At 47.6% G+C, this 21,553-nt stretch overlaps 1 protein-coding gene across 7 annotated transcripts in view; it reads left to right on the top strand.

Moving 5' to 3' along the window:
* The window catches only part of CSF3R (colony stimulating factor 3 receptor), a 63,593-nt gene that overhangs the window by 2,744 nt on the left and 39,296 nt on the right, over positions 1 to 21,553 (top strand). The window lies entirely within an intron of this gene.

Genomic DNA, 21,553 nt, shown 5'->3' with positions numbered 1-21,553 from the left:
ACAGCTGTTGTTTGTCTCTGATAAAAGAGAAAAAAAAGGATGGGGAGGGGGAGGGAAAAAAGCATTATAAAAATACATTGTGAGATGCCAAAATAGAAATCGTCAAAGCGTGTGTCCTACTTTAGAACATGCTGATGCAAGTAAGCAGAGAGCAGGCGCTTCACATTTGTAACTGAAGTTGGCTTGTAAGAAGCATATATCCGTCCTGTGCCCTGAAATCAATTCTACAAGGCTTAGGATTGCCTAGGTTTGAGTAGAAGATGACAAGGGTGATAAAATTAATTAGCAAAGCAAGAGACAATCCTCAAGCTGGTTTGACTGGCCAAGTATATTACATATCAACAATGGCTTTATCTCCCCGACAAAGAGGGACACGCTTCCTGCTGAAGGTTATCACAGGTGATGTGACAAGCGCAATTGTTTCCATTTCACGATTCTGCATGACGGAGCCAGACAGGTTATTGAAACAGTGATTTTCCAGCTAACACATGCCTGCCAGTCAAGTGAATTAGTAAATACAGGGCTCTGGTCACATCCCGAAGTTATATTAAAACCACAGATGAACTGGAGCAGTTTGTCACGGCCTTCTTGCTCTCTCCCCTATCTCCTCATCCATTCGTGCCCTACACTGAGCCAAATTCCTGGGGCAAAAATGTTGTGCCTGAGATGTTACGGATCTCCTGCTCAGCTCCACAGAGCCAGGCTAAAGCCACTTCAGGGAAGTTACTTGGCACAGGGGACTGCCCATGTGTGTTCTTACAGATGGCACTACAAGGGCCTTTCTGACTGTGTCAGCCTGTGGACTCCGGTCCCCATGAACATTTGGGGTTCCTACAGCATAGCAGAGACACACAAGCAGAGCTGAGAAGACACAGATACCCTGTAAGTGCCTACACTTACTTATAGTGATATTGTTAACAATTAGCGTAGCTGACTAGCACAATTAATAATTCGTCACCATAGGGGCTTGCGTGGCCTTTTTATTCCAGAAAGCAGACAAGAAGGAGATGGTTGTCTTTAATTACAAAAAAAACTGCTTGTGGAGAGATAAATAAGGGCCAAAGTTTGTTACTTTTTTCCTCCAGTAACTGCCTTTTCTAGGCATAGATGTTGCAGTTTGGAGTAAGCCTCCATGGGCTAGGAAGGGGGCACTGCAAACAGCACGAGGCCATGACCAGCACCTGCTGGTACGACTCGTGCCACCTTGCAGGGTATCAGTGAGTGCTTGCAGACAAAGACTTTCACTCCCTGGCATTTTTCAAAGATTCGGGCTCATGGGTGAACTGACACGGCTCTGCTCATCTTAGGTTAGTGAAATGATTCGATGGAGAATCTGCAGAAACCAAGCGGGCGGAGGGCCCCTGCCTGCGATTCCCATTCATTTATCTCAGCTCTCTGACACAGCAGCCGCACATTGACTGGCTCATTCATCAATAACACGGTCACACTGGAGCCCATGTAGGAACACCATTAAAATTAGCACAGACAGATCTCTAATAATCACAGCTACTCTTGGAAGAAAGAAAGCATCTTTCTTTCCAAATACAGAGCCGGTAAATACGAATAATCAGTATCTTGATGTGAATTTTCCTATAGATGTCTTTTTTGTAGAAAAGCTTCCCATACAGGGATACAGGACAGGTAGATTCAGAGTCAGGAAGCCCAGCCCTTTTCTGCTACCTAGAGGTGGGCTGTCAGGAGGCGAGGGGACTGCAAATACTCTTCTCGTGCTGATGAGGTAGAAACCCCACACTGGGAACAATCTGAGATGTGCATGCAATGGGAACTTCTCTGCAAAATGCAATCCTTTCTTGGCTAGGTAAATCACCCTTCATTGTCTGTGCGTGTGGAAGAATCATCAAAAATAGATGGATGGGAGGGCACAGCAGGTCCTGCACCAGCAGGAGCCCCGCTAGTTGAGCCAGCAGCTTCACGGCTCGTTCAGATGCTGCGGTTCATCCCGGCAGTGGCAGCCTGGACATGCACCCTTCACAGGGTCCCATTCCAGAGCAACCCACTTCAGCCAAGAAGGCTGGTTTCACAAAGCGAAGCAGGCTCGTTGCTTCTGTTCCATATAGCACTTTTTTCAGTATGTCTCTCTGTTCATTGACTAACTGTCCCCTTGTGTTAGGTAGGAGCAGCCTTCCGTACTTTGCCGATTGCATTCTGTCTTCCGAGATTGTTTGCTCGTTTGTGCTCTATTGACATAAGAGTCATAAACTTTAATTGTCAAAGGGAGTACATCTGAAACCAAAGACTACAGAGCAGAGCTGCAGCCGTCCAGACAGAAGAGGGCAATGGAGAAGTCCTCAGCTTCTGCTGCAGTAAGCCTGAGCTGCAGGGCAGAGGTACCTGGGAGGCAACCGCTGCTGACTCTTGGTGTGGTTCAGAAAATCCCTCAGTGCCAAATGCTCCTGCTGCAGAGCTGTGGAAAGGAAACATGTGAAGACTGGACCCTGAAACCCAAACCTTCAAAGTTCAGAGGAGTTGTCCTCCATTTTACAGAGAAAGCCCCAAATTCAGTGGGATGATGCGCAGGAGGCAGAGGAAGGCGCAGGGGAGGACTGCGGGTATCTGAGCACTGGGGAACAGTTTCCAAAGCACCTGTGTCTCAGGAGCTGGTGTCAGGAGCATGTGAGTAATTAGACAGTGATTAAACTTGAGGTAAAAGCTTCCAGTGTGGTTTTGAATCCCAGATTCAGGCACAAAGCTTTGCATGGGGTGCACACCTGCAGACATTTAGCATGGTGGGGAATAGCACCTCTTGGGTAGCAGCAGCAGTGACTGTCCCTGACCAGCTCTGGATTAGGGATAGATGGCACATGAAGACTTCTCTCCACAAGAAGGTGCAGTAAGGGAAGCTCCTCTCTGCCAAGCCTGAGGCCTCCTCCACTTTAGACAATCTTCTTTATTTTAACCCCAAATCATAACTGAGCCAGTAGCCTGAGGAGAAGGGCTCCATACCCGCCATACCTGAGTTTGTTGTCACTCTGTTGTTCAATCCTGTTTTATTTTTCCAAAGAGGAAAGCAAAATGGCCTCTTCAGGGTACAAAGTACCAAAAGCAGAGAGCGTTTGTGTATGGCAGGGCTGAGACCGAGCCGGCACATGCATGCAGGTGTGTGTGTGTACAGAGGGATTAGCATGTACATCCTCACCCAAGTAATCTCATTTGTAAATCTGAACGGAGCTTGAGGAGCACAGCTCTGCAGAGAGGACTTCTTAGCTAATTGCCACAGTTTTGTTTGGTTGACTCTTTGGCGAGATGCCATGTGCGTATCAAAACAATTAAAAGCCCAAATCCCACAGTTGGCATGTAGATTTATTAGATGACTTGGGGTAAAAATGTCGCCACAGAGCTCTGGTGGCTTTTTCCGAATGTTCCCCCTGTTTTCCAGGTGCGAGGCCTGAAACAGCAGGATATGACAACTTGTAGACCAATTTGTAGCATCACTGATAGAAATTATATAAATTATCCATAAAGTGGTCCTCGAGGGACAGGATGCAGGTGTTCTGTTTGTTTTAACTATTCCTGTTGCCATGAGCAATGTGCAAGTTGTGCTTTGGTTAATACCGTTCCAGTTATTCTCGTTTAATTATTTAAAAATTTCGGTGATTAAATAAAAGTGCCTTGATTTCCGGAGATGGGGATCACATCAGCCTCAATGAGAATTGCAGTTGCTCAAACATTAGGCAGTTACAAGAGAAGCCTGTCTCTGGATTTAAACACTATCCTCAGGCACAGAGGGTGGAAAATGTGAGCCACCATCTTTGGTCAAATTTAACTACTTACTATAAATTGCAAGCACTAGGGAAAGACAAAGAAGAAGAGTATCAGATCCAGGATTGCTTGAAGGGATAAGGGCCTCTTACAAGCAGAACAGTCAAAGATTGTTCTCTTAAAATGCAGCTATGGCCTCATGCTGATACTAGGTTTATATTACAAAGGATTTGGTAAAAAGGCAAGAGTTTTTCCTTTTGCTGCTTTCATTTGTGTTGTGCAATTCATCGTTTCATTCCGCTGCCTCTAATTATCAATCTGTCATGCTTTTAAATAAAAAAAGAGCCAAAGAACAATAATGGTTCTGGCCTTTGGGATGCTCCAAGACTCCAGAAGGGTTTTGAAGTACAGGCTCCAGCAGAAATGCTCATGGGAAAAGCCACCAGCACCTGGCACCCCTCCGCCCTGCACCTCATGGCTTTGCTGGTGGGACCCCAGAGCCATCAACCCCGTGCTTGCAGCGCTCCGCAGCTCCAGCGCCGAGCCTCCAGTCTCCAGGGAGCCTCCTGCTTCGCCGGTGCAGCAATCCAGCAGCACGAAGCAATAACCAGTGATGGATAACCTCCAAGGTGCTTCACCCGCAGCTTTTACAATGCTTAATGAGGTAAACTAATTGTAAATTGCAGCAAAATGGGAAACTTAATGACACTTCAGCTCTCAAAAGGAATTTAAATGCTGAGGAATTCACTAATATTTTGAGGCATTGGGAAGTCACAAGGAAGCCCTGGCACTCACGCAGATGGGCTTCCTGGTCTCCAGTGCACCTCCTACCACACGTGCCTGATCCCCTCACACGTGGACTTGGTCCCTGCTGGAAACCAAGTGCAAAAAGCCATTTGCTCTGTAATTTGGAGATTCCAAAAGGTCTGGGGCTGTAGAACAGGACCAAGCAAACTGCTGCCTGTGACACCCAGCCCTGTTTGTAAGCCCTCCTGCCAGGCTGCTCCATACCCTGCTCGACCTGGTGCACGAGTCCTGACATGGAGCAGAGGTACAGCCAAAACAGGAAGTGTCTTGGCACCTGGCTGATTTCAGGAGACAGGAGCCTTTTCTCACTTTCTCTCTTGTGTTGAAATTTAACTAGCTGCCTGTCAGATTCCTGAAGGAGAATAAAATTACAGCTAAGAATCCTGAAATCCTGGAACAAATTCATGTCATATGTTCATGCTGAAACTCTGCTGCTCCTCGGTAACACATCACCATGCTACCAAGTCTGTGAGAAACATGCAAACTTTTCGTATCGTATAATATGAAATATTCACGTTGGCTTTGCAGCAGATGTCAATGGCTGCACCAGCTCCTCCGCTCCAGGTTGCTTCCTGTGCTCCAGTGAAATTTCTTTATCTTTCTACAAAATCCGTGAAAGCTGTAGATGCTGTGAGCCCCAGACAAGTAGTGACCTTCCCTGGCATTTGAGATTCACAGCTCAGTTTGCTCTCTAGCTTTACTTTGCATGTCTGCAGTTTGGTAGCTGTAGTTCTGTGATGTCACCTGGCCAGTACAAGTGGTCAGCATAAGGAAAAGGCTTCCCAGCCTGGCCACACTGGGAATGCTTCTCCCTTTCTATCATACTAACAATGTCCTGGTTCTTCAGAAGGCTGCAGCAGCTCACGTAAGCCCCCGATAGGACCCCGCTCATCCAATTCAGCTCAGACCCTTACAAGAGTGATTGCAGGGATCTTGGATCCACCGAGGAAGGACTCGGGTTTTGTCCGTTCCCTTGCACAGCTTGATGAGATCTGTGTGTGCCAGCTGGGGACATGTTTATGGAACTGCATGTGTGCAGCTGACCAGAGCCAACGTCACTGGAGCCGTGTCGGGTTTTTCCATCTGCCATCGTACTGGAGAGGAAATTTGGGCTGAGTTTTCAGTGAGCTGATGCAGAACCTCTCCCTGTCCTCCGATAGACTTAGTAAGTTTTGCACATTCAAATATTGACCTTTCATAAATCCTTCTCAGCCTCCCACTGAGGCTGCTGCTGCTGGGAGTGAAAGCAAGAGTTGGCAGGACACGAGCAAGCTGAATATCATTCTCCTTAAACAGCTCTGAGATGTTCAGGGGCATAAAACCTTTAAGAGCTCCAAATGGCATTTTTCAACACGCTGCTTCCCTCTCGAAAGGTCAGATGGGAGTTAAACTGGAGGCTCCTCTTCTCTCCATCTTAATCAGCTAGTGCACATGCTTATCAAATTTCCCTCCTGTCTCCCAACTCTGATACAATTGATAGCCTGATCTGAATTCTCCCAGAGCTTCGCTGATGGAAAATCAACGCGAGGCAGAGCAGGGTGATGCCAGGCGGGGGAGATGGCCTGGGAGAGCAGCAATGACAGTGCCAGCTCTCCAGCTGCCTCTCTGACCTGACGGAGCAGCCAGAGCTAAGCTGCAGTTTCTTTTTATTCTGAGCACAGCCCTGCTTTTGTGTCCCTCTCAGCATCTGTGTGCCTCCCTCCCTTCCCAGCTGAGAACAGCTCGGCCTTGGAGCTTCCTCCCTCATCACAGAGCCCTGCGGGTACAGGACGGACAGTCTTCGAGGGAAGACCAGGGGTGGGTTGTGCCATGGGATAGAGAAAGGCTTAGGATTTAGAGGAATAGAAAAAAAACAAGAGTAGTAGATGAGATGGAAACAGGAGGACGTAGAGGAAAATGGGAAAGGAGGCTTTGAACACAAGGAGTTTGTCAGCAGAGAGAGGGAAGATTTTGGAGCTAAAGCTTGAAGCCCGTTGAAGCACAGGGAGATGGCCTGGCAGAAAGCAGCCACAGGTCCCCAGCACTGCTGTGACTCGACTTTCAGAGGACATGAGGTGGATTCACACCCTGTCCCTGTGCAAGAAAGGCTGTTAAAGCCTCCTCGCTCAGGGAAGTCCTTCCCTCCAGCAGGCTGATTGATAGTCACAGCCTTGACATTCAGCTCCGAGCTTGCTTCCACCCCAACTGCAGCATCTCTACCAGCATGTCAGATGAAAGCACCTGCACAAAAAATCAAGCATGAATTAATAACACCTTCAGATTAAAAACAAAGCATATCACAAAGCCAGCGTGTAACAGAGTTGTGACAAAGCAGGAGAGGTACAGGAGTCTCCATGAAGTCTGTGCCTCACTCCTACCAGTTTTCAAAAGGAGAGATCATAAGAGAGGAAGGCAGCAGGATTTATTCCAGCTCTGAGTCACCATTCCCTCAAGCCAGAGGCTGCATCGAGAAGCAAGGGCAACAGCTCCAGCTGCCAGACATCCGCACAGAAAGGCAAGTCATTGCAAGAGCCGTGTGAAATTTGGATGCTTCAGCTGGCTTAGTGCTGAGCAGTTTCTGCCTTCGTTTTATTCGCCTCCTGTACGTGATCTGATGCTATCCCATTCCATCGGGGATTTGCCCAAATTCCCATGTTCTGCAGGTAGCACAAAGCTGAACCTTCTGCTCTTCTGTGAGCTGGCACAGGCTCTGGGGATGGGGAGCAGTAATGGCAAGGGGAATCGGCCACGGTCTGCCTCTGCTCGCCACTTAACATCATGGCTAAGCTGAAAGTTTCATTAGCATTCTGCTAATGAGTCACTTCCAAAGCTCCCTCCTTTCTCCCTCCTCCCTCCTCCTAATTACTCTCAGACGGATGTGCCGTCCTACTGCCAGTGACAATGATGAACCAGATATTTAGATAATCGCTTTCCAGGAGGGACTTGCCCTGCCGCTCTGCCTGCCCCAAAACCCTGAGTGAGCATAAGGGGAGGAGGAGGGAGGAGGAGACCCTCTGCAGCTCTGCCGGCAGCTTGGCTCCCAACCCCTGGCTTACACTCCTCCAGCAACCGGCAGCCTGTGGGCACCACTACCTGATACTACCTTGAAGGGGATCTTAGCAGCCCGCCCAGGGAAGGAAGCCCCCATCCCCGGAGCTAATTGCACTCCCAGCTGCACCTCTTGTGGCAGGAGCTCCCTGGAAGAAGCTGATTTGAGGGGAAGACAGATCGCGTTCCAAGAGATCCTCCTCCTGTCCTCCGCCTCTGCTGATTTTTCCCTACCTATTTTATTAATCTTTCCCAGATATATTGGAGGCAAGAGGTTGAACTTGTGTGTTCACTCACCATCAGCCCTGCAAGCCTTCCCCTCAAGCTGTGCCCCTGACCCTGACCTATCTCCCATCCCTGCCACCCTGAGACCATCAGTGCTGCAGGCTGAGTATGGAAGCATCCTGAACCCAAATCACCCACCTGCAGGCTGCTCTTGCACATGTCCTTAAGGCTGTGAATGTTGAAGTCAAGCAAGCTTTGGGCAAGGCTGGGTCAGTATTCTGAGAAACGTTGCCCTGTTTATTAAAGGAATTTTTAAAAAGTATTGCATTCGAGGTCAAAATTTGGCACACAAACACATTTCCCATAACTGGTTCACCAGGCAGAACTCTGGAATTTGATTTATAGCAGCAAGTATTTACTGAAAAACTCTCTGTTAAACAAAAACAAAAAATCCAGTGAAATAGTCACAGAAGTGTTTTAGCCAGCCCAAACCCTGAGTCTCCGAGAAAGAACAGCAGGATGGAAGTCAGCAGGGAAGGAGCTGGGGTGACCGTTCCCAGCCATATGTGCATACTCATGAAGGAGGTGCAGAAAAGGACAGATTTGGCTGCTTAGCTGCACGTTCCAGCCCTCGCCAGGTGGGGAAAACATTTGTTAAGCCTCCTAAAGCTTCCACCTTTGCAGAAAAGTCCTTCCAATCTGCAAGTGTGCTGGGCTGAGGGTGAAAGTCCTGCCTCTATTTCTGGGGCAGGATCTGTCATTCTGCTACCCCTGGTCGGTGCCAGTCTGCTCAGCTCCTTGGATGCAGCCCCGCTTGCTGAAAGCAGATGCTGTGCCCAGATTTCTTCTGCTGTTGAATCTCAGCTGTGGTTTGGCAGTTTCACATTGATTTAGTGTTTTTCTCTCTCTTTCTGTCATGCCATCCCTCCTCTCAGGTGAGCTGGCCACATTTTCCATCAGCTGGTAATTCATCCTGATGTTTGCATTCCTATTTCTTTCCAAAGCACCACAAATCACTCTGCTTCTCCTTCATGCAAATAGCAGCTTCCCAAGGGAAAGGTTGCAGAAGAACACCCCGGGAGTGGCATTTGAGTTCTCTGCCTGCCTCAGAGGGAAATAATTGTAAAATGGGAAAATCTCTGATGATGTTAATCGGTTATTTAAATATTTGCTGTGCTTGAAGCGCTAACCTGCTTTTCAGAGTCTAGAGGGTAGGAAATAGCACAAGGATTGTGGTGGTGGAAAGCGCGCGTGCACGCGGAGCAGTGACAGCACCGCTCCAGCGCCGCTGCTGGCAGGGCTCCGAGCACCCTGCGCGCCGGGGCTCGCAGCCTTCCAGAGGAATCCTTTCCCTGGCAAGTGACTGCAATATTTAAAAAGTCAAGGTGTTGCATTATGTGTCAGGAGTGGTCAAATTAAGTTAATTTGACCTTTAAACTCCATTTTTTAATCCCTTGCTTTGGCATCCAGTATGATTTGCATTCAACTCTACTGACACTCAGCCTAACAAATGACTTTCTTTCCAAACTGCCTTTGAAGTATCTGAACTTAATGGACTATAACATTTATGAACATCTGAGTTCTTCTCTCAGCAGCTGCACTAGGTTATTGATGATCTAATTGAAATGCTGGCAAATATATCCCAGCAGTATATGGGGAGCAACAGACTACACGGCAAGACCTAAGAGTTCTGGAAGCGTATGTTTTTCATGCTATTCGTTAGGAGCAGGCAGTATATCTTCAGCTTTGTAAAAATAACAACAAAGAGCAGAGTAAAGACACCAGAAGCAAAGAAATCCACCTGCAGGAAAAAGGCTAAGATTTGCTGATCCTCCGTGGGTTCCTTGTCAGCTCAGCCGCACAGGAGGATGGAGGCCAACTTTTACAAGTCAGATGCCCGCTGGAACCTGTAATTTATTTGCAGCAAGTAGCCAAAGGCAGCTTAGCTTACTTAGGGTACGTTTACTTTCCTGCCTGCCCAGTGTAAAATGCATGAACGTGCTGGACAACTGGGTACCAAAAACTGGGTTTTCTCAGTTTCTCTCTTCTAAGCCCCATGGGGGTTATCTGTGCTGGAAACTTTCTAATTGGCCATCAGCTGCCTGTGTTGCTCCACAGAAACACAGCTGGCACACATTTCCTCCGAGAGTTAAATACCTTGAAGTTTAGAAATGCCCATTTTCCTAGTAACGTCTGCAATTTCATTGCATTCAGTATTTATCCAGCAACCAGCTGATAGCAACTTCTTTGCTCTACACTGATTGGCACATAATTAAGCAAAGAAAAGAAAGTCATAATGTTTAGCAGCAGCATCACTTGAGTATTCAACAATGGCAGGAAAGATATGAACACTGCTACTAAAAATAAATAGGGAATGTCTTATTAGGAGGTGTATTTAGTTCCTGTGCAGTGAATAGCTTCAGGCAGTCCATTCCCTTCCATTTCATTTCATTTGATAGTATCCGATTTACACCAGGGATGAAACGGGAAGAAAAAAGGATATTGAAAAAGAGGAGAAATTTTCGACGTGAAAATAAAGATGAGGAGAAATCAAATTTGTATCTTAGAGCAGATGGAGGCTGAGCCATTCCTGGCATCATCCACACAGCTGGATTCCCCCTCCTGGTCCAGGCTGGCTAAAAGACTGAAAAATGAAAAATGCAAATGAATTCTCTACACCTTACTGGACATACAGAAATAGAGGGTGCCACTCAAAAGGCAATCTCTCCAAAACATTTAAAAACATTGTGCAATTTATATCTCGTGCTTGACAGAGCATCCAAAAGTAATTTCAACACTGTGTACCAGTGCCACAGCTCTCTGCCGAGGGTGCCAGTCAGACTGCAGTGCTGCTGTATAATTTCCCTTTCCTTTCCAAGCTGCAGTGCTTTAAAATGTAATACGAGTTGGCTGCTGGCCTCTCATTTCTGCTGGAAAATCTGGCTGTGCCAGCATGTGTAAGGTCAACAACACAAAGCCTGCTTATTAACTGGAAATTTGGGGGATCTAGTGCCAGAAAATAGCTTTCAGCCTTTGTGAAAATGAAGAAAGAGGTTTCAGGGCAATGGTTTGCTACAGAGGAAAATCGGTTTTGAGCATATTTCATTGACCGCCTATTGCATATATTTGCCTGCCTTCCTGAGCATCGGCAGCTATGTCTTATCCTAACGGGGCATTCAATTAGGCCTTTTTAATCTAAGCATAAAGAGCATAAAGCTCTTCTGAAGCACATTACACGTACCTACAGCACTGCCATCACGCTGACCAGCTGGGGATGGCGTCCCACGGCCCTCCAGACCCACCGGGAACCACCGCGCTCCCCCTGGCTATGCTCTGGCTCCTCACTGTCTTATCTCCAGGCGTTTTGTTACCAATCAATACCATTTGGGGCTGAGTCACACAAGAGAAATTCCTGGCTTCTTTCAGAAAAAAAAAAAATGGTTTCAACTGTGCTACCATGGATATCCAGTCTTTCCCACCTGGCTCGCTAGGCACAGATTTACTGTTGAGCAGGTAGAGCCTGAGCACTAGAAGCAGGGTTTTATTTCCCCTTCTTTCCACTAAGTGGAAATTTACAGCGAGATTGTTGAGTGTGAGAAATCTGAGCAACTGGGCTGCGATCCAGTAAGGTATTTAACTACGTCCTAAATGCAGGAACGTATATAGCTCCGCGGACTTTTATAACGATACATACTTAAGTTTATGCACGCGTCCTGGTAGCTCACTTTGGGGCCACTGGAGTTTAAGCAACAAGGTTTCTAACGTGAAAACTGGAAGCAAATATTTCCACACATTTATCATTTTAGTTTGAAATGCAGTTTCAGGAAAAGTAATCTCTGGGTGCTAACAAGCTGTAGTACTCCCATGCATCAAAAACTTCTTTGTTTATTCATTACTAGTCTCACATTGGTTTTAGGTAGAAGAGAGAGAGTCAAACCACAGACTTCTCTCACAGATCCGTATGGAGTAGTCAGCAAGATAAAACAATCAGTTGTTTATCTCACACAGACTTTATGCATGTTTTTTAAGGCTAAAATTCCTCATTTTTTTTTACAACTTTTAGCCTTTTTTGACCTTGAAGTCTGTCCCTACTCCTGCTGCAGCAGTGTTTTGGGAAATGGACAGTAGTTCACAAAATTAATTTCTGCAGTTCCCAGAAGAGGTGAAAGGATTTACACTTTGGATGATAAGAAAAGGGCATTAAAGCAACAGTATTCCACTAATTTTGCAAATAGATTTTGGATAGAATGATTAACATTTCCACTCCTGGCTAATGTATCATGTAAATTCTGATGATAACACAGCTCCCCTCTCTCTTGAGCTGTTAAATGATTTCCTGAGGCTCCTTGCAGAATACATGCTTCATTTAAATCCCCTCTCCTACTCTCTTGCAAATAATGAATACTAGATTCATTCCGTGGATTTGTCACTTAAAATTTCTATTAAGAACGGGAGTTTTATGTTAAAAGCGTAGGAGTTTTGGACCAGTTAGCACAAGCTTTGACAGTGCTTCATTGGTTCTGTTGTCATACTAAACAGTTACTGAGACTTTCAACCTAATTAGCTTTCCTTTGTAAGAACAGACAGACACTGGAAACAATAGCACCCTCTGATCTGGGATTTGGATGCATTTGGGCTAGGAAATGAGCACGCTGAAGAGATAAGGCAGATTAATAATACGGAAGGGATTTCTGCAGACCATTCTGTCAGTCTCGCTTTGCCTGTTCTTTTTGTGGGCTGAAATTCTATTCTGATTTGAAGTTATGCAAAAAATGCATGGTATAAATCATGGTGTAAATCAACCGATGGAGCTTTGTCTAGGTCAAAACCAGAGGGAGCCTGGGAGCCTGGTTTCTCTCCAAACATATAAATCATCCTAAAGTGATTCCAAGCTCACTGGGATGCTTCATGAAACTTGGGAATATTCCAGCAGACCTGGCACTAGTCCCAGTGTAGAATGGAAGTTCCTTAAAATTAGATAAATTTCACTTGAAACTTCACCTGTTTTCAAGATTTTAGCTACAAATTTCTTGACCACTTCTAAAAGTGACTTACAAGATTCAAGTAGAAAAGGCAGAAATCCTCAATACAGATTTCAGTTTTCTGTTTAAGAAAGTGTACGGGCACAGGCATTTCGTACCGGGATGCTGATCGACCTCTATTCCAGCAGCAGCTCAGGGGAATGTTAAACAGCAATTATTATTGCTAAAAATAATGTTAAATTCCACAGATTTGGATAACTCGCCATCCACGCACTGTAGAAGAGCTGTCCAAGGAGGTTTCTAGATCATTAATATTGAATTTTCATAAATCTTAAAACACTTGGTAAAGTTCAGAGGCTCGGAATAAGCTCAATGCTGTGCTTGTGTTGGAAAGGGGAAGGTGCGGTGGCATAGTAAGGGTGGCTCTGTTAGTGCGACATCCAACCAGCACAGAAAGAAAGCAAAGGCCTTCGTTAGTGAAAAATTAAGAAGCGATTGACACAGATGGGCGGGAGCAGCCACCGCCCATGGTTATCCTGTTGCGGGGTCGTGGTGGTGCCAGGGTGCACCCAGAGCAATCCCTGCTGTCCTTGCACCCTTCCTCACCAAGGGGGTTGGAGAAGTTTTGTGGAAACATCAGAACCTCTGGCAGCGTCTCCAAGCCGTGCCAGCTACTTCTGAGGTTCCCCCATCGCTGCTGCGGGGGCTTACATTACGGTTTCATGTACTGCAATATCAGACAATTATTTTTTTTTTACAACATTTTTTCGTTCCTAAGTGAACACAGCATGTTTTCTGATCTGCATTTCCCTGCTTTGATCATCTGTTCTGCAGATCAGTTTTCATGTTTAGAGGTACAGCAGGATATGTAATGAATGCAAATGTAATGCGTTCAGAGATAAATGTCTAGACTTCAGAGCCTAATCCTCACAAATCTTACACCCCGATACAATGTTTTCATATTTAATACATTCTGAGGGATTTTACTTTTATAAATAATGAACTAATCTCATCTTCAAGGCATCACTTTGCAGTTTAGGCATAAAAAAAAAGCAATACTCCGTGCTCAAAAAATCTATTTTAACCAATATTAACTGATACCTCCCCCCAGATAAAGGCTTCTGCAGGTTTGTCAGGTGATTCCTTTTGAATAAAAGTGTACTGGAAAATTATATTACAGGGGGCAGGGTAAGAACTGGGATAAGGAGACACCAAGGAGGAGGAATACATGAGCTTTGCAGGCAGGATTGCCGCTCACGGTAGAAGCCAGGAATCCCGTTCCTTAAGCCCTGGGCTTTGGGTGAGCAGTGGCTGAGGCTCTCCTGCTCTGCCTTTCCTGGAGTCACAGAAATTAATCTGTGGAGAAGGAGCGCAGGTAGGCGGGAGCTATGATTTGGGTATTTTTCCAAAGTGTCAGGTGCCTAGACAGGATTACGATCTTGTCTTCATTAGAGTAAACATGTAAGGCCATGCTCTGGAAGCAGTAGCTGCAGTGATGCAAAGCACTCAGTCGTATGCATGAACTTGCACACTTCATCGGGTAAGGGCTGTGGAGCAGAGTGTGCTGATGTCCTGACAGCGAGCAAAGCAGGGAAATGCAGGCTCCCAAGCCCATCCACACGTCCACTGTGAGAGCAGCTGCGCCCACTGCCTGACCTGCCATCGCAGTAAACATGGAGAACTGGCCTGAATCATTACCAAATAGTATGCTGTCTGCCATATTGCAGTGGATAATAATTAGCAGCTCTAAACGTAACGCTGGAATCGCTATGTAGGTTGCAAAAGAAATGAGGCAGAAAGTAGTCTTGATTGCTCAAGACCATATGGCTCTGCACACCACGGTTTCACATAGGGAAACGAGAGAGTGCAGAAAGCAGGGCGGATGTCGGGGGAAACCACCTGCAACTCCCCTAGCTCCATGCAGTGAGACACTCAAGAAACAACAGACTGTAACTGAAATAATTGCAGGAAGTGTACCTGTGAGCTCTCCCTTGGACCCACCTCATATCCCTTATGTAGGCCACTTGTTTCCATTGGAAAACGTGAAATGGATTTTCCCGGTACCTGTTAAAAGCTGCAAGAGGAAGAAAATGTTCTGGAGGTTGTGTGACGGTGCTTCCCTGAGATCTCCTTGGTCTCCCTTTTTAAAAGCAAACCAAAAATGACCGTTCAGAAGTGGAGCTCTGGTGGCTTTGCAAGATAGAAGCAAAGGAGCTCAATCACGGTGCTTTGAAACTCCCCGTCACTTCTCCCTTTCTCGTTTGCTGCAGTAGTGCCGGCTGTTCTCCGTACCCACACGAGTGCTGTCTGTCCCTGTAGCTCCCGGTGGTGCTGCGGGGTGTCCGGCAGCAGTGCCTTCCGCCACCTCCACTGCTCTCTGGTAGAAGGTCTCGCTTCTCCCCAGTTCCCACTGAATCCTCCGTGAGCCCTCCAGGCTGCCAGCCGGCTGCTTTCCATCTGCACCCACATTCAAATACCTGGAAAGTTGAGAATGAACTACTGTGAATACTTTTGTTCAACAAGGAAAGAATATTATTATTATTTTTTGCAAAAGTTAGGCAAATACTTCTTTGCGTAACTAATATTTTAAACTTAAAATATAATTAGTTTTTCCAGGGAGCTTGAATCCCAGGGCTTGAGGTTTTGTTCCTGGTAAAACCAGGTGGAAGAGATAATTTGCTCTGAATACTATGCTAGTGTAATTTCGTTTCTCTGAAAGCCAGCAGAGGTTTTTATTTTTCCTCCCAGCTTAATGGTGTTTCAGTGATTTAAAATAAGTGCAAGGCATCAAGCCTGCATTTCAACAAGCCTGGAAAGTCCCAGAGGTCAGGATGTTGCTGCTCAGCACCAGGCACAGGGCACGTCGGAACCAGGATGCAACCCAGGCAGCAGCAAGCGAGCTGGTCGGGGAGGGCATGTGGAAGCTGTGCAGCTGGCAGCCTGTAGCCAACACAGGAGCAAAACCAAAACAAAATAAAAAAGGACAAAACAAAACAAAAAAAAACACAACTCTTTGGAACAAGAATGTCTCATTTAGTATTTGTCATCTCAGTGGCAGGAACACAAGCCTCCTTTTACTACAGTGAGTCCCCAGATCTATCCGCCGGGGTGGAGAGGAGTGTCAGGTGTGAGAATGTTTGTGGAGAAAACTGCTGACAGCAGAATTGCTGCATTGCCATCCCTGCACGTAGATCCCACCTAATAGCATCCCCAGAGAGGAGCAGGAGCCTGTCGCTCCCCGTTTCCCTGTGCAGACACAGCCGCATGGCTCCTGCTCTTGCCAGCTCCTTGAGAGCAGCACAGTCCATGGAGAGGATTTAAAATAATTGACCGTGGCAAGAGAATGTTTTTAAATTGGTAGCAGAAGCAAGTCTGGATTGTTTCCAGGTCAGAGAGAAAAACAGGTTTCTCCCAAGCCTGAATATCTCTTGCAAGATTTTCTCCTGCTGCCTCGCAAGGGAACCAGCTCCAGCACCCCGTCCCCAGCCACGTGGGATGATGGAAACAGGGTTTGCCTTCTCCTTGCTGCCCGTGGTCACCTGTGGGGAAAGCAGCAACATCCCCTGCGCAGCAGAGCCCAGGATTGTGCTCAGGGAGCACGCATCCCTTTGTGCCCGGCGCTGTTTTCCCACAGCAGATTTTGGAAGCAGCTCCTGCCTGCCATCGCCGGGCGCCGTGTCTGGGAAAGCAGCGCAGCGGGACAAACACAGCTCGGGGGGTGCCGGCACCAGGACCTCGCCTGGGAAGCTGCTGAAGGGCCTGGGGAATTTGTCTCTGCAGAACGCTGTTGCAGACTGTCTCCAGCCACCCTGGGTTGTTCTCTCTCCTGCAGAGGGCAGGTAATTTTCCAGCAATTGCCAAATGATCTGATCCAGTCTCAGTTCTTCGGGGACTGCTCAGCTCCAGCTTTGCAGCGCGTGGAGCAGCTCGGTGCTGGGTGCAGTGTGGGAAAGCTGCGAACAGGTTTCAATCCGCCTGATAGCCTGATCCCTCCTGCAGGCAGGAGAAAAGCAGAACAAAAATGGCATAAGGCACAGATGGAGGCTCGACAAACACCAAGGCAGCAGGTAGCAGCAGTACTGAGCGCGGTACTACCTGGTTCACCATCTCCCCAGGAAACAAGAATCTCATCAGAGATTGCTCTGAAGTTCTTCGGTGGAGAGGCAATGGAAGGAACCAAACATCTGAACCTGTGCCTCTTGCAGGGCCACTGAACAATCCCCTTGAGTGCAAACATCCCAGCACCTTCCTGTCCCCAGAAATCCTGGCATCATCTTTTCTGGGCTCCACTGTGCTCCTAAACTGCGTTCAGCAAATGGGGTTCAAAGGGACCGAAGCTCCAATTCAAGTGCTTTACTCAAACATTACTCATGTGAGTAGCCCTCTGCATTTTGTCATGCTGCTCCCAGGAGTGGCTGTTTGCACAGTTAAGCCATAATTACTTTCTCCTCTTTCCACAGTCAACCTCGAAGCACTTTTTTGCAAGGGGAATTGCTATTCCCTTGTCAGGAGATGGGATTCCGGTGTAATTGAGAGAGAAGCAGCAGCCTCTGCTTCTGACCAGAGCTCCTTCCTCCCTGCCTCCCTCCCTCCCACTCACTGTTATATGGGAAGGAGAAGCCCTCAAGATATGCTGGACAGACTCTTGGAAATAACCTTTTTCATCTCAAAGATCCTGCTGAATTTTAGATTAAAAAGGAAGCTTTTCTTTCAATAATGTATTTCCCCCTTGGCTCTCTGGCTATCAAGTAACTTTCCCTGAACTGAAAGCTCAAAAGATGAAGCTTCCCCAGATTCAGATTCATGAACTGAATCTCATACCTCCCAGAAGCCTGGCTGGAGAGAGCAAAGGCAATCAGTGCATGAATTTCATATTAAGAAGAACAAGTAAAGCACAACCTCTTCTATTTTATTTTTTCTGCCCATGCAGGTGAGACGAGGTTATTAAGCATCATTTTAAATGAGCCCATCTGGAAGGAGAGGGTCACCCAGCTCTGTCTTCGTACACCCTGAGCTGCTCCTGCCTCCAGCTAGCGGACAGCTAAGCCTCCACTATCAGCTGTGTTTGGCCTTGGAGGGGAGCTTAAAATATGGCATTGCATTGTGGGTCCAAAGAAGAGAAGAGAATTTGAATAATCCTCCCCTTTGGCAATGCCCTTTCCAGATCCTTAAATCTTTGAGCATTTAAATCTCAAGAGCATTGACTTGAGCGGTCGGGGCCAGCCAAGCGAGCCCACACCAGATTGCGCCGGGTGTTTGGATCCAGACATCTCCCCTGCAGGGTCCTGGCCGTTGTGCAGCACCAAGGAGACCTAGCACACCGTCCAGTGGGTAGATGGGTGAGCGCAAACTCGTGCTCAGAACCTGTGGCAGATCTTCAGCAAATAGGAGATGGTGTAGAGGTTTTCCAAGAGCTAAATCACTTTGGAGAAGGAATGGTGAACTTTGCTGGAAGAGCCCAGCAGCGACACCACTTCTGTGAGCTGAGCCAAGATCCCAGAAAGACAGGAGTGATACGGCCCTTCGGGTCACCTGCAAAACCACTGCCCAAAGCCCAGTCCAGACCATTTATGATACACTACAGCTTTGCTTGTGACATTTCTCAGGCCAAATATCATACATTCAAACCACACTGTGCAGCTGCTGTTCTCACTGCTGTTTTCAGCTACGTCTGGCAGTCCGTAGCCGAATAACCTGTGCAGGTTTGTGTGTGTGCGTGCACGGGCATCTCAGCACGCACCTCCCTTAGAGCAACCGTACGATGTGAAATGTATAATAAAATAGGAAATAAATCTCCATAGAATAAATGAATTGCTCAAAGATGCCTCTCAGTGAATGATTTAACATACTAAACATAGCCCTATTGCATTACTCATACCTCTCCTGACTAAGTATATTCGGCGCTGGCTGAACTAAATTAAAACTGAAGCCTCTAATGAGCGAAGTACCACGCTGGCTGTGATAGGGACCTTTCCCACATAAACAGATTTATCCCAGCTCAAGTGTGCAGCTTCCTAGCAGGTACTGGAGGTATTTTTTGATTAGGGCGCATTACTTCTATGGGATTACATCTGTGTTTATACTCCTTTTTCACTGAGACAATTCCCTGCTGCTGCTCGCAGGGCAAACCTCTCGGCAGAGCCCGTGCCCTGCAGATTGCCCACCCCGGCGCGGCCGTGCCAGAGCACCGGGATCACATTCAGCCTTCGGGCTTTATTAATTGTTAAATGAAGGTATGGTAACACCTTCCAGATCCCCATAAATGCCTCCAGCCAGCACGCTCTGACAGCCTCCCCGTTTCTGCCTGACAGCTTAATGAGACATTGCTCTGCTCACGCCGACGTCTTTGGAGATCTCCTGAAACAATGCCCCGCACTCCGCCAGGCGCAGCCCGACGCTCCGATCAAAACTCCTGCGGGCGTCGTGCCGCTCACACCGCGACAGCCGCCGCTGCCCTTCAGCACCGGAGACAGCTGAAAGGAGAATCCCTTTGTGGTTTCGCCTTGCTTTGTCTGTCAGCTCCCCCAGATAGGTTTTTCGTCGAGAGAAACGGGCGTCCGGGGGAGAGATAAGGAGATGAAGGTCGCACGAGCTGCAGGCTGTGCCGGTGCGGTGATGCCGTGGGCTTTGCTCTGCACCTCTGTGCTGCCTCCAGGAGCTGCCCCCTGCCTCTCTGCAGCCCTGTGGGTTGCAGGGTCTGGGCTGGCCGGGCTCGTCGCACCATTTCGGTGCACCTGGGTGTCCACTTCAGGCTAAAGCTCCAGCTCAGGCTGCAAGAAAGCGAGTCTTAGCGGGGCTGGCAATGTCAATTCTTGGCTGAACTGATTCCTGCTGTAATTCCCCCAAGACCCATTGTTTTTCTATCATTATAGCTGTATAATGAGTACCTGTGAACCACAAATAACACTACAGCCGTTTATTTCCCCGTTAACAGCATATATGTAGCCGTAGAAATATCAAGCAGAACCGGCAGTCCTCTGTTTTTTGTCTAGGAAATAATGGAAAGCTCCTAGGGTAGTGATCCAACCTGCAATAAGGAGTTCCAGCAGCATGTACACCCAGGGAGAATATTGATGGCTTGATCTCATTTCAAGGGCTGTATTCTTGCACTTGGACACAGATAACGAAAAGGGTATGATCGATAGATGCTACAGGGGCTGGTTTGCAGGGCACTAATAGAGTATTCGCTACAAGTCTTCGGATCATGTTAACATGCATGCATGCTGATTGCTTTTGTTTATACAAGCAGCAAAAAGTAGGGAAAGGACCTGGAGTCTTTCTGCTTCTCATACTGCCTGACCCTAAACTGTCCGGACTACATCTGCCGAGGGCAGACAGAACAGACAATAATCATGTTTCACCCTTGGCACAGGGTATTTTTGACATAATGGCAGCAGCCGACAATTTGCAACTCCATAAACGGAATGCACGATTCTAATTTATGTATGGAGCTAATGGATCGTTGCTCCTGTAATAAACTGCTCAGAGTGGGTAGGATTTATCAGCAAGTGGGTTGCCCTTTACACATTTTTATTTAATTTTGCTTTATTTCTTGAGGTGCCAAGTCAACAAATGATTAAATATGAGCAAATATTTCTCCAGTGGAGTTTTATCAAGTTACCTAATCCAGTTAAGAGATGGAATGTAATTGCTTCTGAAAACAAAGCTTGTTTTCCACCAGGGTTCTCGATTAAAAAATAGAGGAAGAAGGGTTTTTCCTTTCTAAGTATAACAGAAGGCTACAGAGTATATTATCTCTGGAAAACAAATAGGAAACTTGTTGAGATAACGGGGGCTTTGGATGGGATCTCAGAGGCATTTACAGTGATGTACCACGCAGGCGTTTCCTTCCTTTAGCCATGTGGGAAGCTGCCCCTGCCTTCTGGTGCTCAGCAGCCTCCTGCAGCGGGGCAGGACCGGGAGCCTGGACGCAGGGGCATTCCCTCCCTTTGCCCCGTCCCCCTGAGCAGAGCAGGAGCAGGCATCCCACCTGCAGCACAGCCCCGGTGCTGGGGCAGGATCCGGCCGGCACAGCCGCAGCTGGGGCACGTCCCGGCTCTGCGCCACGGCCGGCACTGCGGAACAGCAGCGCTTAAGAAGCCCGTTGCCTGCCCAGCTGCTCTCCTCCGCAGCTTTCCCCAGCAGAAGTGCAGCGATTACAACAAAACATTGCAGAAAACGCAGGGAAGGGGGCAGGGGACTGTCACAGGAGGGACACGAGGCACTCGAGAGTCTCTTGGCAGCACCGCGCAGTTCATTAAGCTGCTCTCAGGAGCACCGCGGACGTACTCTGTTTACGGTGGTGAGGGCAGAGGGCTAAAGTACTTGGCAGACTTGTGTGATTTAGGGCTTCAGGTTCATCATGTTGAATCACAAACCATGTTTGAGTTACCATCAGTCACTATAAATATTGGAGATGAGAGGGCTTGGAAAAACCTGGCGGCGAGAGCTCTCCGTCCCCGTCTGCTCTCCTCGGAGCAGCACTCCCAGCCCGGCGGGGGAAGCAGCACCTCACCCCACAGCTCCCAGTGCTGCTTCCCAGCAGGAATTTGGGGAATTAAACCTCCTGATGGTGGAAGACGAGGGCAACCCAGGCTCGGGGTGGCAGAGGGACGGTGCCTGGAGCCTGGCTGGGAGCCATGGCTCTGGGCTGCTCTGGGAGCGCAGCCTCGAAGGGCAACTCTGCTCCCAGAGCTCAGAGAGCAGCTACAGAAAGGGAAGGGTTTGTGCTCAGGATTACCTATGTCATATTTTCTGTTGTATTTAGTATATTAATTAAACTCAATAAGCCC

The sequence above is a fragment of the Cygnus olor genome, chromosome 23 (assembly GCF_009769625.2).
Source record: "Cygnus olor isolate bCygOlo1 chromosome 23, bCygOlo1.pri.v2, whole genome shotgun sequence".
In the NCBI taxonomy this organism is placed as follows: Eukaryota; Metazoa; Chordata; class Aves; order Anseriformes; family Anatidae; genus Cygnus; species Cygnus olor.
This window is presented reverse-complemented; position numbering and strand designations above follow the sequence as displayed.